Consider the following 12,711-nt stretch of genomic DNA (forward strand, 5'->3'; position numbering starts at 1 on the left):
GCTTGCGCCATATTCTACTCGGAGTGAGGGGGTAGAGAGATCTTTCGAGACATATAGAATTTGGTAATTTCGCTGTGAGTAGCGGGAGCGTCCCTGTGGCCGTAAGGGGGAGGAGAATTTACGCTCCAGCGTGGTCGGTGAGGTCGCGCGCAGCCTCTTGAGCGGGCTCATTGAGGTTCGTCGGAGCCGCCTCAACCGACCCTACATGAGCACTGAGCGGGGAACCAGTGAATCGAATGATTGGTGAGGCACCCGGACAAGTGAGGCTAAGAAGACGTGTAGCTTGCTCGGCAATGCGACCCTTCTGCAGGGCTAATGTAATCATGTTCACATCATCGACCTCGGATTGTAAAGACAGCGAGTGAATGCCCAGATGAAAAACTGAATAAATGTGGCGCCTTCCCAGGGATCATGTCGAGACGCTTCCTGTTTATGGAGAACGAGCTCCGCAATGGATGCAAAATGAAAATGAATCGATGAAGTGCTTCGCACAAATACCTGCCAATTGTCCCCGGCTTTCCGAGGGTAAAGATGGGAGGTAAACAGCTCTTTGAATGCAACATCAGGGTCCCTTGGTTGCCAGTATCGTCAACAAACGTCGCCATACCCTGCGCATTAAAAAAAAGACGTCAAAGGTCAGACTAACTAAGGTATGCGGCCGAATATGATACGGACGGTAGCCTGCACACCCCCCCCCCCCCCCCCCTTTCGCATGCCTATGATGGGGAATGAGCGGCAGACTTTTGCCATCCCATTTGTGAACAACGACGCGTACTCAATTGTAGGCGGTAGAGCTGTGCCAGCGTGTTCAGCCAAAATAGGAACGACTCACAGAACGAGGGAAGAGCGCTCCCGCCTCGTTCTGTAAAAAGCCACAAAATAAAAACAATCAAAGAAACAAAAAAACATGGCTGATCTCTCCGGGATAGGAAACGTGTCTTCGCAGAAGTAGTGTTTATCGTGTAGTGATATATGAGAGCTTCTACAATGTCTATTGGTGTTTGGCAGCTATAGCACTGTTTGACGTCGATGCACCCATGTTGACGCCTAGTGGCATGTCTCCATCGCGACGACTAACACCCATGATCATGATTAAACCGTTGTGGTAGCTGAAGTTGTGAACATATATTTGGAATCAGCGAATAGTGAATCGCGCGTAGAGATGACACCAACAAGCTCATAATCAACACTGGTACCCGATATGCACTTCTTCAAAACGTCGTCAATTAAGGAGAGAAGCGGCACGGTGTGCGCTTACTAGTAATGGGTTACCGACGCCTGTGTTCATGCGTACACTACCACACTGTACTTCAGCAACATGGGAGGCAGAGGTTCGTAGCTTGAGCCGCAAACGCGTGCGTCCCGCTGGCCTCTGTCTCGCTCCACCAAGGCCCGACATTCGCCCGTCGAAATTGCGTTCTTTTTGCAACGCGTATTGCAGCAGTTCTGTTAGTCGGTGCTCTCGCAGTCGAAGCAGTCGGCGGCGGAGAAACCCCGTTGGTGCATGTGGAACTTGCACTAATCCGATGAGACGGCGCAGGCTAACACGAAGCGAAAGTCAAAGAACGTAACTGCGTCTAGGTTCCCTCGGCGACGCCAGCGCGGCAAGTGTCCGTCGCGGGTATCGTGACGCTTTAACCATGACCTCCGATATCACGCGCAATCTCGGAGTAAGCGCTAGTAAATGTCGATTGTGACGCATTACTTCTTTTTACCTGTAACAGACGGCGGCACCGCCTCGCTCCGCCCCGTCTACCTACACCGCCGACAGAGAGCACCGTGCGAGAGGGAATGTGTGAAATATATAAGGCGCGTTCGTGGAGTGTCCGTTATCTGCCAAGTTGGCTTAATCGTTAGAGCGTCGGGCGCTTACCCTCGCGGCCGCGAAGTCGTGGGTTCGATTCCCAGCGGCGGACCCTTTTCTTAGTTTTTCTTTCTCACCCGTTGGCGTCCCTTTTATCAACGTCATAACCGTGACGGAAGTACTTGGTGGACCCCGGCATAAAACACTTTCGTGTTAAAAAAAGCAGTAGGTCACGTGCGCACAGGCTTGGCTTAGTTGCATGCGTGAAAGAATGAAAGGCAACAATGAAATGTGGCAACGTGAAATGGCAAGTGACCTGATTACCAGCTGATCGCCGACAAACCCACGATCGAGAGAGCATGAGATACTGGAAAACGGCGCGTGCAATTGTGCGTTGTAGTTCGTGTCGCTATTGGAATGGAACTACGTTAATTCTCATTCATGGTTGTGATTTCGAGGAATTCCTCGAAATCACAACCATGAATGAGAATTTACTAATAGGTGAGTTAACTCACCTATTAGTAAAAAGGAGTGGGTTTAGAAAAAGTTCGGAACTGACAAACACTTTTAGGAACTCTTCTATTAGTGACAAAGAGTGTGCTTAGAAAAATTTATTATCACAAACGGTTAACATCAATAACAATTCAACGTAACATTTGCTTGCTAGACATACGTTTACGAGAATGACGAAACAAACTTCAGTTACATGGAAACAAAACAAGAAATGACGGAGGGTGTTACTTAAAGCATACTTCTACGTTTCGCAAACTCGTAGTGCGTGATCAGGGGCTAACCTTATCGTACACACCCATCTCTGTGTTGCTGGTTTCAGTGAGATATTTAAACGGTCTTCACAAGTTTTATAATAGATATCCGTATGCTCTTTGATACTAAAGAAAACGTCGTACCTGACAACATCTAACTTTCATTTTCTAATAAGACTAACGTTTATATTGGCGGACTAAGAAGCCTTAAGCTTTGAGCGAACTGCAACCACTAGAGCGGCCTCGGTTGCAGGGTTCAAAGGCGTGTAATCATAGTTCATGGTGTAATCGGTTACAACCCACGGTGGAAGAACGGTAGAGGCGCGTAAAGGCTCCGATATACTCCAGCGTAACGTCGACGAGCGCGAGCGCGCGTCACGGCGACGTTACGTCAGCAAAAAACTGCCCTCTATAGTCCGGCGTCGGCTGACCGCCGACGCGGCCGACGGCTGCTGGCGCGCTAGGGCGTCGCTCGGCGCCGAATAGATCCTGCTGCATTTCGCGCCGGCCGCGCCGGACTCGCATGTACAGGAACCTGCTTCGCGGGTTGTTTCGTCGGTTCCCGACAGGTGGCGCGGGCGTTCTTCGCTTTACTGCGCATGCGCTCCACTAGACGCGATCGCACCGGCGCGTTGGAGCCGGCTCGACTGTAGCGGAGACCATTTTGCGCCTGGCGTAGCGTCGCCGGCTCGGCGTGACGAAACGCAACGTCCTCGCTGGCGCTCGCGTCGGACGTCGGAGTATAACAGAGGCTTTAACTCCGCCGCGGGGCTGTGGTGGGAGCATGACACAATCTCGCTGTAGTTGCTGGCTCTCGCCAGTAGATGACTTTCATTTTTCGGGGCTGCTGCATAAATATGCAGGGTGGCATAATTAGTTACATAAACATTCAGTGTGGCAGAAAAAAGGCAAAATGGTTAGAGATTGAGGCGCAGTTAAACAAAGGACAGATAGGCGTTTATGCGGTTACAGAAACACACCTTAGAGACTTGGAAGAGCCAGAGCCACCACATATTGAAAATTATGTTTGGGAAGGGTGTAACAGGATCATATCAGAAAGGAAAGGTGGGGGTGTAGGAATGCTAATTCACCGCGGCGCCAAATGGGTTAGGGTGAAACAGACGTGTTCAGAGCACCTCTGGGTTTTGGGTACAGTTGGTGGAAAGGAAACGTGGCTAGTGGTAGCCTACTTGTGGACGGGGAATAACTGCAGAGAAAAGAATCAGGAGATAGCGGATTGCATGAGTGCGGATATTAAGGAATTTGGTAATGGGACCGTAATCATCCTTCTAGGGGACATGAATGCCCACGTACATGATCTTGACGGATATTCAGGCACCAATGGGAAGTTATTACTAGATCTCTGCGAGCAACATGAGTCTGTAGATAGTTAACAAGGGGCCTAAATGTGACGGCCAGATCACGTGGGAAGTCGAAAACAAGCAATCAAGTATTGATTATTGTCTCATGACTGAAAAAAATTACCACCAACTGAGAGAAATGAGAACAGGCGAGGAAGGGATTAAAAGCTTGGGTAGTGGCCATGAACGAATGACATTACAAATGGGATACGAAACTGAAAATAAGAGTATGGAATCAGTCTGGCAGCTCGTATTTAAATGACAAACACATAATAAATATAGCCGCAAGAGTACAGGAAGAAGTAGGCGAAATACCAGGCAAGGACTGGGAGTATAGTGAGCTGTTATATCTAATGACGAAAGAGATAGGGAAAGAGAAGAAAACTATTTGCTGGAAAGGAAAGAGAAAGCCAAAAAGTTGGTGGAACAAGGAAATCCCGGAAGCGATGGAGAAGTGACGCGAATCATCACGGGAGCATAGAAAGGCAAAAAAGGAGAAGCGGCCGCAGGATGAAGTCAAGAAAATATGGGACATATATTTAGAGAAAAAAATTCGTTGTACAGAAATTGGTCGGGGCAAGAATTAAAGGAGAAAGTGAACGCTGGGTGACAGTGATTCACGAAAAAAAGGAGGCCGCGCCTAGGATATTTTGGAGCCACATAAAGGCGCTAGGTAGGAAGTCTGTCACAATGCAACAATATATTGTTGATGCAGGAGGAAATCAATTGGAAGGGTACGAAGCGCTAGGTTACATCCGAAAGGTAACAGCCGATTCGTTTAAAAAAAGCGCTCAGGGGATTTCCCCGGTGAGTAAAAGTGTGGCGGAGAGAGCAACCGAGGAAGAGCTAGTACTTGAGAATTTCAACTGGAAAAAGGCCGAAGAAAAAATTCCAAAGCGCACTGCCGCGGGTTTAGATGGAATTCACGTTAGCCTCTTTAATGAACTAGGACATAACACTAAAGAAGCATTGTTGACAGCCGTAGGAAGATGCTTAAAGGACAGACAAATACCGGACAGTTGGCGAAAAAGTAGAATGAAGTTACTATATAAAGGCAAGGGAGAAAAGGATAAGATTCTCTCGTATAGACCACTAACCATTACATCGGTACTATGCAGGTTGGCGATGCAAGCAGTAAAAAGGAAAATAGAAACATGGGCAGAACATACCGATATTTTGGGAGAACTTCAGAACGGAATAGACGATAACCTGTTTGTTCTCACTCAGTGTATAGAAATATCTAAAATAAAAAATAGGCCCTTGTACGTGGCTTTTCTAGACATCACTTGGGCACATGACAACGTTAATCAGGAAATTTTGTGGGATATATTGAAAGGAATGAGCATAGGCGACGACTGTATACAGCTTTTGAGGGAGATATACCAAGAAAATACAGTTTGCATAAAATGGGAAGGAATGAGTAGGAAAGAGAACGTTGAGATTAGCAAGGGGCTGAGACAGGGATGTCCTTTGTCCCCACTGTTATTCATGCTGTACATGGCGAGGATGGAAAAAGCGCTAGAAGGTAGCAACGTTGGTTGTAATCTGTCACACAAACTTGGCGGCGTGATGATTGAGCAGAATCTTCCAGGTTTATTTTATGCGTGCGATATCGTCTTATTTCCGGACAGTCGAGATGACATGCAGTGGCTGGCGGATATATGCGGAATGGAAGGTGAAGCTTTTGGACTAGGATTTAGTGTAACGAAGTGTGGATTGATGGTATTCAATGATCCCTCTGGTCAGACTGTGTCAATACAGAGCTAAGAAATACCGAGGGTAAGCGAATAACCATACACCTTGGTGTATGGGTAAATGAGAGTGATAGATATATGGAGGTACAGGAAAAAGCCTCGGCAGCAAAAGAAAAGAGGAATGCTGCAATAATGAACCACAGAGCGCTGTGGGGGTACACTAGGTACGAGGTGCTTCGAGGTCTGTGGAAAGGTGTAATGGTTCCGGGGCTTACATTTGGAAACTCAGTGGTGTGCGTGAGGGCAGAGGTACAATCGGGAATGGATTTAAATCAAAGGACTGTGGGACGCCTCGCGCTGGGGGCTCATGGGAAGACGACAAATGAGGCTGTAAAGGGCGATATGGGATGGGCAGATATTGAGGCGAGGGAAGCTCAGAGCAAAATAAGGTTCGAAGAAAGGCTAAGAAATATGAAGGAGAGTAGATGGGCAGAGAAGGTGTTCCGTTATTTGTAGAGGAAGAGTGTGGACACACAGTGGAGAAAAAGAACTAGGAGTCTCACTAGTAAATATACGGCTGGTAGTGTAAGCATAATGTCAAGAAAGAGCGTTAAGCGAAAAGTCAGAGAGGCGGAGAGGATTCACTGGACGGCAGCTATGGAGAAAAAAACCGGCTTTGAGTAACTATCGGAAAGGGCAAAAATGAAATAAGGAGGGAGGCATTTTACGACAATTCAAGGGGAAGCGCTTTACTGTTTGAAGGGAGATCGGGTTGCCTTAGAACGCGTAGTTATAAAGCGAGATTCAGTAAAGCAGAAGAGCAATGCACATGCTGCGGGGAAGATATAGGGAAACGGCGGAGCATGTTCTGATTGAATGTGGAGATATCCACCCAGGTGTACGTTTGGGCACGAGCCCACATGAAGCCTTGGTTTGAGGAGGACAATGGAAAGCCGAACACACCTGCGATTGAAATAAGTAAGAGACGGTTAGAGTATTGGTGGCAGAAAATTAGAGAAAAAGGACAACCATAATTATAGGAAAAAAATAAGGACATTCTGCCGTAAAGGGCAGAGAACTGGGCTGAGAATTTACTTTTTTTTCCTGTAGTAACATAGATTTAATTGAAGTAGAGACACTAGGCCAACACTAAGAAAAAGAAGAGTAAAGGGATTTTTTTGTCGAGCCTGGTGGCACACCTGTCACCGCCCCGTTATAAAGGGGACGCTCATAGCATGTATCAATGTCCAGAGTAACTCCAAGGGCTATCTAAAGGTAGCATATACAGTAACTATAGGGGCTGTCTTGCGCATGGCGCTAATGGGAAAATTCGAGCACACAGTAGTGATGCAGAACTATCGATGGTACTATCGATAATATCGGTAGTTCAGTATCTATCGAACTATCGGTGGTACAAAAAATTGCAGTGGCTTAGCTCGGCTATGCCATGATATACGTAGCGTTAGCAAAGGTTCAGCTGATTATTCTTAGCTTTCCAGATTGTATAGGATTATTAGCCTTCTTCTGTTCATTCTTCGTACGCTGAAGCGCTAATTGCCAGGCAACTACTTCGGGATCCGATGAGTTAAGAGTCTCGGCTCGTATGCGCCGTTGAGCAGCATTTGCGCTCTCCTTCTCCATGGCGTTACCCACCTGAAAACGCCAGTCAGAGGCGCTATCAAGCGGCTCCAGCACAGTGTCAGACGGCGACTGCACAGCGAAGGCGAATAGCTGCGCGCGCGCTGGCGCCAATACGTCTGCCAAGGCTACGACGTCACTCCTCTAGAAAGCGCAGACCGGCGGTGGCGGAGTCTGCGCGTGCGTCGGCGCCAGTTTGTCTGCCGCGGCTAGGACGCCACTCCTCCCGAGTGCGCAGACAAGCAGCGGCGAGCCGCGCTCGGCGGTGGCGGAGAGCGCGTGAGATGCCGGCTCCAGTGAGCCAGCTGTGTAACATCACTGATCCTCGCGCATGCGCAGGACGGCTCATGAGGATCCACGCGAAATCAGCTCCGGCTAAGCAAGTGTAGCTAACGCTACAAAAACTATCGATGGCGCTAGCGATCACAAGTTTGACAGTACTATCCACAGCATAAAATCAACCGCACGAACTCATTCCAGCATAAACTTGCTTCCCCAAGTGTGGGGTAGCAGGACGAGTAGTTTGAATGGCACGAAAGTTGACTTGTGCTGCTCCATCAAAATTCTTGGCTGACACATGACAAGTGAATTGTTCAACTGTGCAAGAAACGAGATCGTTACATTTGACGCTACTGTGCGGCTTCAAATTTACATTGCATTTTGCGATTTCAAAGTAAAAATGTCAACAACGAACGAGGTTTGTTAATTGCAATGTTTCAGTGGTTACTGTTGAATATGAATTTATTGATGGACATATTCCTGCGGTTTCACTGCTGAAATAACTTTTTTTATTTCACCAAAAATTGCTCGTAAATTAGGTAATCTGAGTATTGCTGGTAGTAGGCTATCATAAATGCTTTTTGGGAATATCGCCAGCCAGCAACATCATAATTATTCACAACACTGTGGATAGTAATGTCGGTAGTAATACTACCGACGGTACTGTCGATAGTTTCTTTGCACAATCGATAGTTCAAATGAAACTATCGATGCTGTCGATGGTCGATTTACCGATAGTTTCGCATCATTAGCGCACAGTCATTTTTCTCCGTGGAGCTGTTAAGCTTTCCGCTATGCCGCCAGTCGTCGACGGAAAACTATCATCATCATGAACCGGTATGCACTCTCCTCGTCCTCTTCTTCATCTTAGTCGTCTTCTTCATCTCCTGATTGGCTCCCAGAGCACGTGAGCCGATTCGTCCGGCGTGGGATGCTATAACTGATGGGCGAGTGAACGAGTACAGAGAGAAAGAGAGAGAAAAGAGAGAAAAAGACCAACAGAAAGAAAGGAAAAGAAAGAAACAGGAATACACAGAGAGAAAGAGATAGATAGAAACAGACACAAAAAATAGATTGAAAAAAGAGAGAGGAGGGCAGAAAGAGAAAAAAAGAGAATCAAGGAAACAAAAAGAAAGAAAGACAGAGATATATGGAGGTAGAGAATGAAAGAAATAAAGAAAGAAATAACGAAAGAAAGAGAAAGAGTAAGCAAGAAACAGAGAGTCAAGGAAATGGAACAAAGAGAAAGAAACATAGAAAGAGCGAGAAAGAGAAATAAATAGATAGAGAGAAATGCAAAGAAATAGAAATAAACAGACATAGAAAAGAGCGTTCCAAGCGTTCTTTAGTTTGTACACGGCTGCGTTCGTTGATCACCGCATTGTACAAGGCTTCACACTCGATGATGAACGCGTCAGCAGCGTGTTTTGATGCGCGGCCCTGTAAACAGAACGAACGCAGCCGCGTATGAATCAAAGAACGCTTGAAAGCGCTGGAGTAGCGGCGGTGGTGGTGGAAAACGTTTATTGAGCTATATACAGCGAGAGGTGTGGACGGGGTGAGCCAGATGGGCCCGCCCTTCACAAACGCTAGGAGGGATCCCTAGTCCGGTATCCCTGTAGTTGCCGCGGCGGCGCGATCGCGCGTCCATTTCCTATTTGGCGTGTTTCGCGCACTTTTGTTTTTGTAGCGTTAGCTGCACTTGCCTAACCAGAGCAGGTTTCGCGGGGGTCATCATGAGCCGTGCTGCGCATGCGCGCGCGACTCGCCGCTGCTGCTCTGCGCATTCGAGAGGGGTGACGTCGTAGCCATGGCGCGCGCAGCTATTAGATGCGAAGTATCTTAAGGCGGAGCTCAATCCGGTGGTGGTGCACATGTGCGGCGTGACCACCCTTACTGCGCATGCGCATACCCTCTCCACACACCTCCTCTCCACTCCCCCTCACCATTCCCCCTGTCATCTACCCTCTCCCATTTCCCCTCTCCACTCACCCTCTCCACTTTCACTCTCCCCTCCCCTCTCCACTTCCCCTCTCCCCTCCTCCTTTCCACTCTTCCTCTGAAACGCAGGCTAGACACAACGTTACTAGATACGTTGGGCTAGACATGCCGAAATTCTCTCCTGCGCAACGCCGCGATGAGCTCGAGCGCATGCGCGTCCCCTCGCCTTCTCTCTCCTCTCCTACGCTGCCCCCTCTCGCCCGCCTGTCGACCGCGTTCCCCGCTCGCCCTGTGAGAATTAACCGCCAGGCTAGATGGAAGATACGACGCGCGTAGCGTCGCTCTTCGCGTTCCACGACGCGAGCTCGGTAGCATGCCCAACGAACGCCAACGGAACGCGATCGTGCAAGTGCTCCGGCTTCGCATCTACTCATGATCCCCTTTAGCGGGAGATGGTGTATTCGCCTTCGCTGTGCAGTCGCCGTCTGACAGTGCGCTGGTGCCGCTTGATAGCGCCTCTGACTGGCGTTTGCAGGTGGGTAACGCCATGGAGAAGGAGAGCGCAAATGCTGCTCAACGGCGCAGAAGAGCCGAGAAGCTTATGTCATCGGATCCCGAAGTAGTTGCCAGGCAATTAGCGCTTCAGCGTAAGAAGAATGAACAGAGGAACGCTAAACGTGCTGCGGAAATCTGGAAAGCTCACAATAATCAGCTGAACCTTTGCTAACGCTACGTATATCCTGGCATAGCCGAGCTAAGCCGCTGCAAATTTTTTACTCACAAAGAACAATCAGGAATATTTCAGCAAAAAATAAATGCTTCATTCTGGGGTTATTCCACAAGGTACAACATAAAGTTAATATTTTACCGATTCAAGCAGGAATGAAAAAGTTAGCTAATTGAAGTTAATTAGTCAATTAGCGCTTAGTCATTGAAAATAAAGGTTTACGTACACACGACTGCCACTACTATACAGCTGGTAGAACTTTCCTAGAGCGCATTGTTTTTTGTTTTATTTTTAAACCTGGGTTCATGTACAGTGTACTAGAACAGGGGAGTGCTCGGAACGAGCTTTGTAAAGTGAAGCCCAAACAGGGTCAATCCGCTTATGGCGCTGCGATCGGTAGTCTGCAATGTGTCGTCGTTTAAGAGCTGCGCGCGGCTCCGCCGAAGTGGTGCAGGGGTAGAATTCCCGCTTCCCACTCAAATGGGCCGGGGTCGAATCGCAGCTGTAGATTGTGGGTTTTTATTCTTAGTGTCACCTTTCATAACTACTGGTTTTCATCTGTTTCTTAAAACTAGCTTCAGTAGCTACGTGTTGCTTCAAAAAGTAACGCAAACCTTGAAGTAAAATCGAAGAAATTTCACAGCGAGCATAGTTCTTTGCAGTGCCACCGCCCAGGATTCAACAAAAACGTAAAGTATGACAGCCGAGATTTTTTCCAATACGAGACTCGAGACAAGAGTTCACATTTTACGATATGTTAGCAATACGTAGCAACAGAAGCTAGTTTTAAGAAACGAAGGAAAACTAATACAGATATAGAAGGTGACACTGAGAATAAAAAGCCACCATCTACAGCTGCGATTCGAACCCGGGCCTTTTGAGTGGGAAGCGGGCATTCTACCCCTGCACCACTTTGGCGGAGCCGCGCGCAGCTAAATGACGACAAATTGCAGACTACCGATCGCAGCGCTACAAGCGGATTGACCCTGTTTGGGCTTCACTTTCTGTATATTGGTGCTGCGGCCGTTCCGAGCACTCCCCTGTTCTAGTACACTCTAGTTAAAGTTAGCCGGGACAGCCGGTATATATATCCCATTGCGACAGGCATTATGATATACTGTGTGTAAATGCGTGAAGTTTACATAATTCGATGCCAAGAAGAAAAAAAAAATTCGAAGTGTTATAACAAGTTATAGTGCATTTTAAAACACTTAATTGTTATTACAACGTAAATAATTGTCTGGCTTGCGCTGCTATATTTCTTCATAAATCGAACTCGAGGAGCCACCCAAGTTACACGCGGTAGTTATTTGCTGGCAGCGAGCATTCCTAGAAAACAAAGATAAAGAAATTGTAGAGCAGAAGAGTGGCCTCAGCGGCATTGCTCTGCGCCTCAGCGGTGTCGCCACCTGCAATAGCGGCGCAGGACACAGGCACAAGCATGGAAGAGCACGGAGGAACGGTTGTGTCGTCGGATACGGACAGTTTATAACACGGAGGGGGGATGTCGAGAATCAATGTCTTGAAGTGGAGAAAGCTCGAGTTCGGCGCGACAGCAGTCAATGACGGCGTTATTACTCGCAAGAACGTCCCAGCCTAATATTACGTCATGGGGACACGAGGGCAGCACGAGGGCGGCGTCGGAGCGCCGTGTTATTGACGATCAGGTTGCTGACATGCTCCAGCGAGGTATTGTGCAGCCTTCCAACAGTCCTTGGGCGTCACCGGTCGTTCTTGTTAAGAAGAAGGATGGCTCCATTCGTTTCTGTGTCGACTACCGACCTTTAAACAAGATCACCCGGAAGGACGTTTACCCGTTACCGCGAATCGACGATGCCCTCGACTGTGTGCAGGGAGCGGGATACTTTTCTTCGCTTGACTTACGCTCTGGATACTGGCAAGTCCCCATGGAAGCATCTGATCGACCGAAAACAGCATTTGTCACACCTGAAGGATTATACGAATTTACTGTCATGCCTTTTGGCCTATGTAATGTTCCAGCCACTTTTGAGCGGATGATGGATACTATATTACGAGGCCTCAAGTGGAACATATGTCTATGCTACCTCGACGACATAGTTGTCTTTTCCGCTGATTTCAACACCCATTTAAGTCGTCTCGAGTGCGTTCTCACATGCCTCACTGACGCAGGACTTCAACTCAACCTAAAAAAGTGTCGTTTCGGCGCCCGACAGCCCACCATCCTTGGACACGTCGTATCGCGGGATGGCATCCTTCCAGACCCAGCCAAGCTTCGCGCAGTCGACGATTTTCCGAAACCGAAGAACCTAAAGGAGCTCCGAAGTTTTGTCGGCTTGTCATCGTACTTCAGACGCTTCATTCGAAATTTCGCCTCCATATGTGCGCCCCTGACGGACCTCCTTAGCGGCGACAAGGACCTTTCCGCCTGGTCACCAGCCTGCGACGACGCCTTCAGCAAATTACGCCGTCTGTTAACTTCGCCACCCATCCTCCGCCACTTCGATCCTGCCGCTCCTACGGA

Source organism: Rhipicephalus sanguineus, chromosome 4, assembly GCF_013339695.2.
Source record: "Rhipicephalus sanguineus isolate Rsan-2018 chromosome 4, BIME_Rsan_1.4, whole genome shotgun sequence".
Taxonomy (NCBI): Eukaryota; Metazoa; Arthropoda; class Arachnida; order Ixodida; family Ixodidae; genus Rhipicephalus; species Rhipicephalus sanguineus.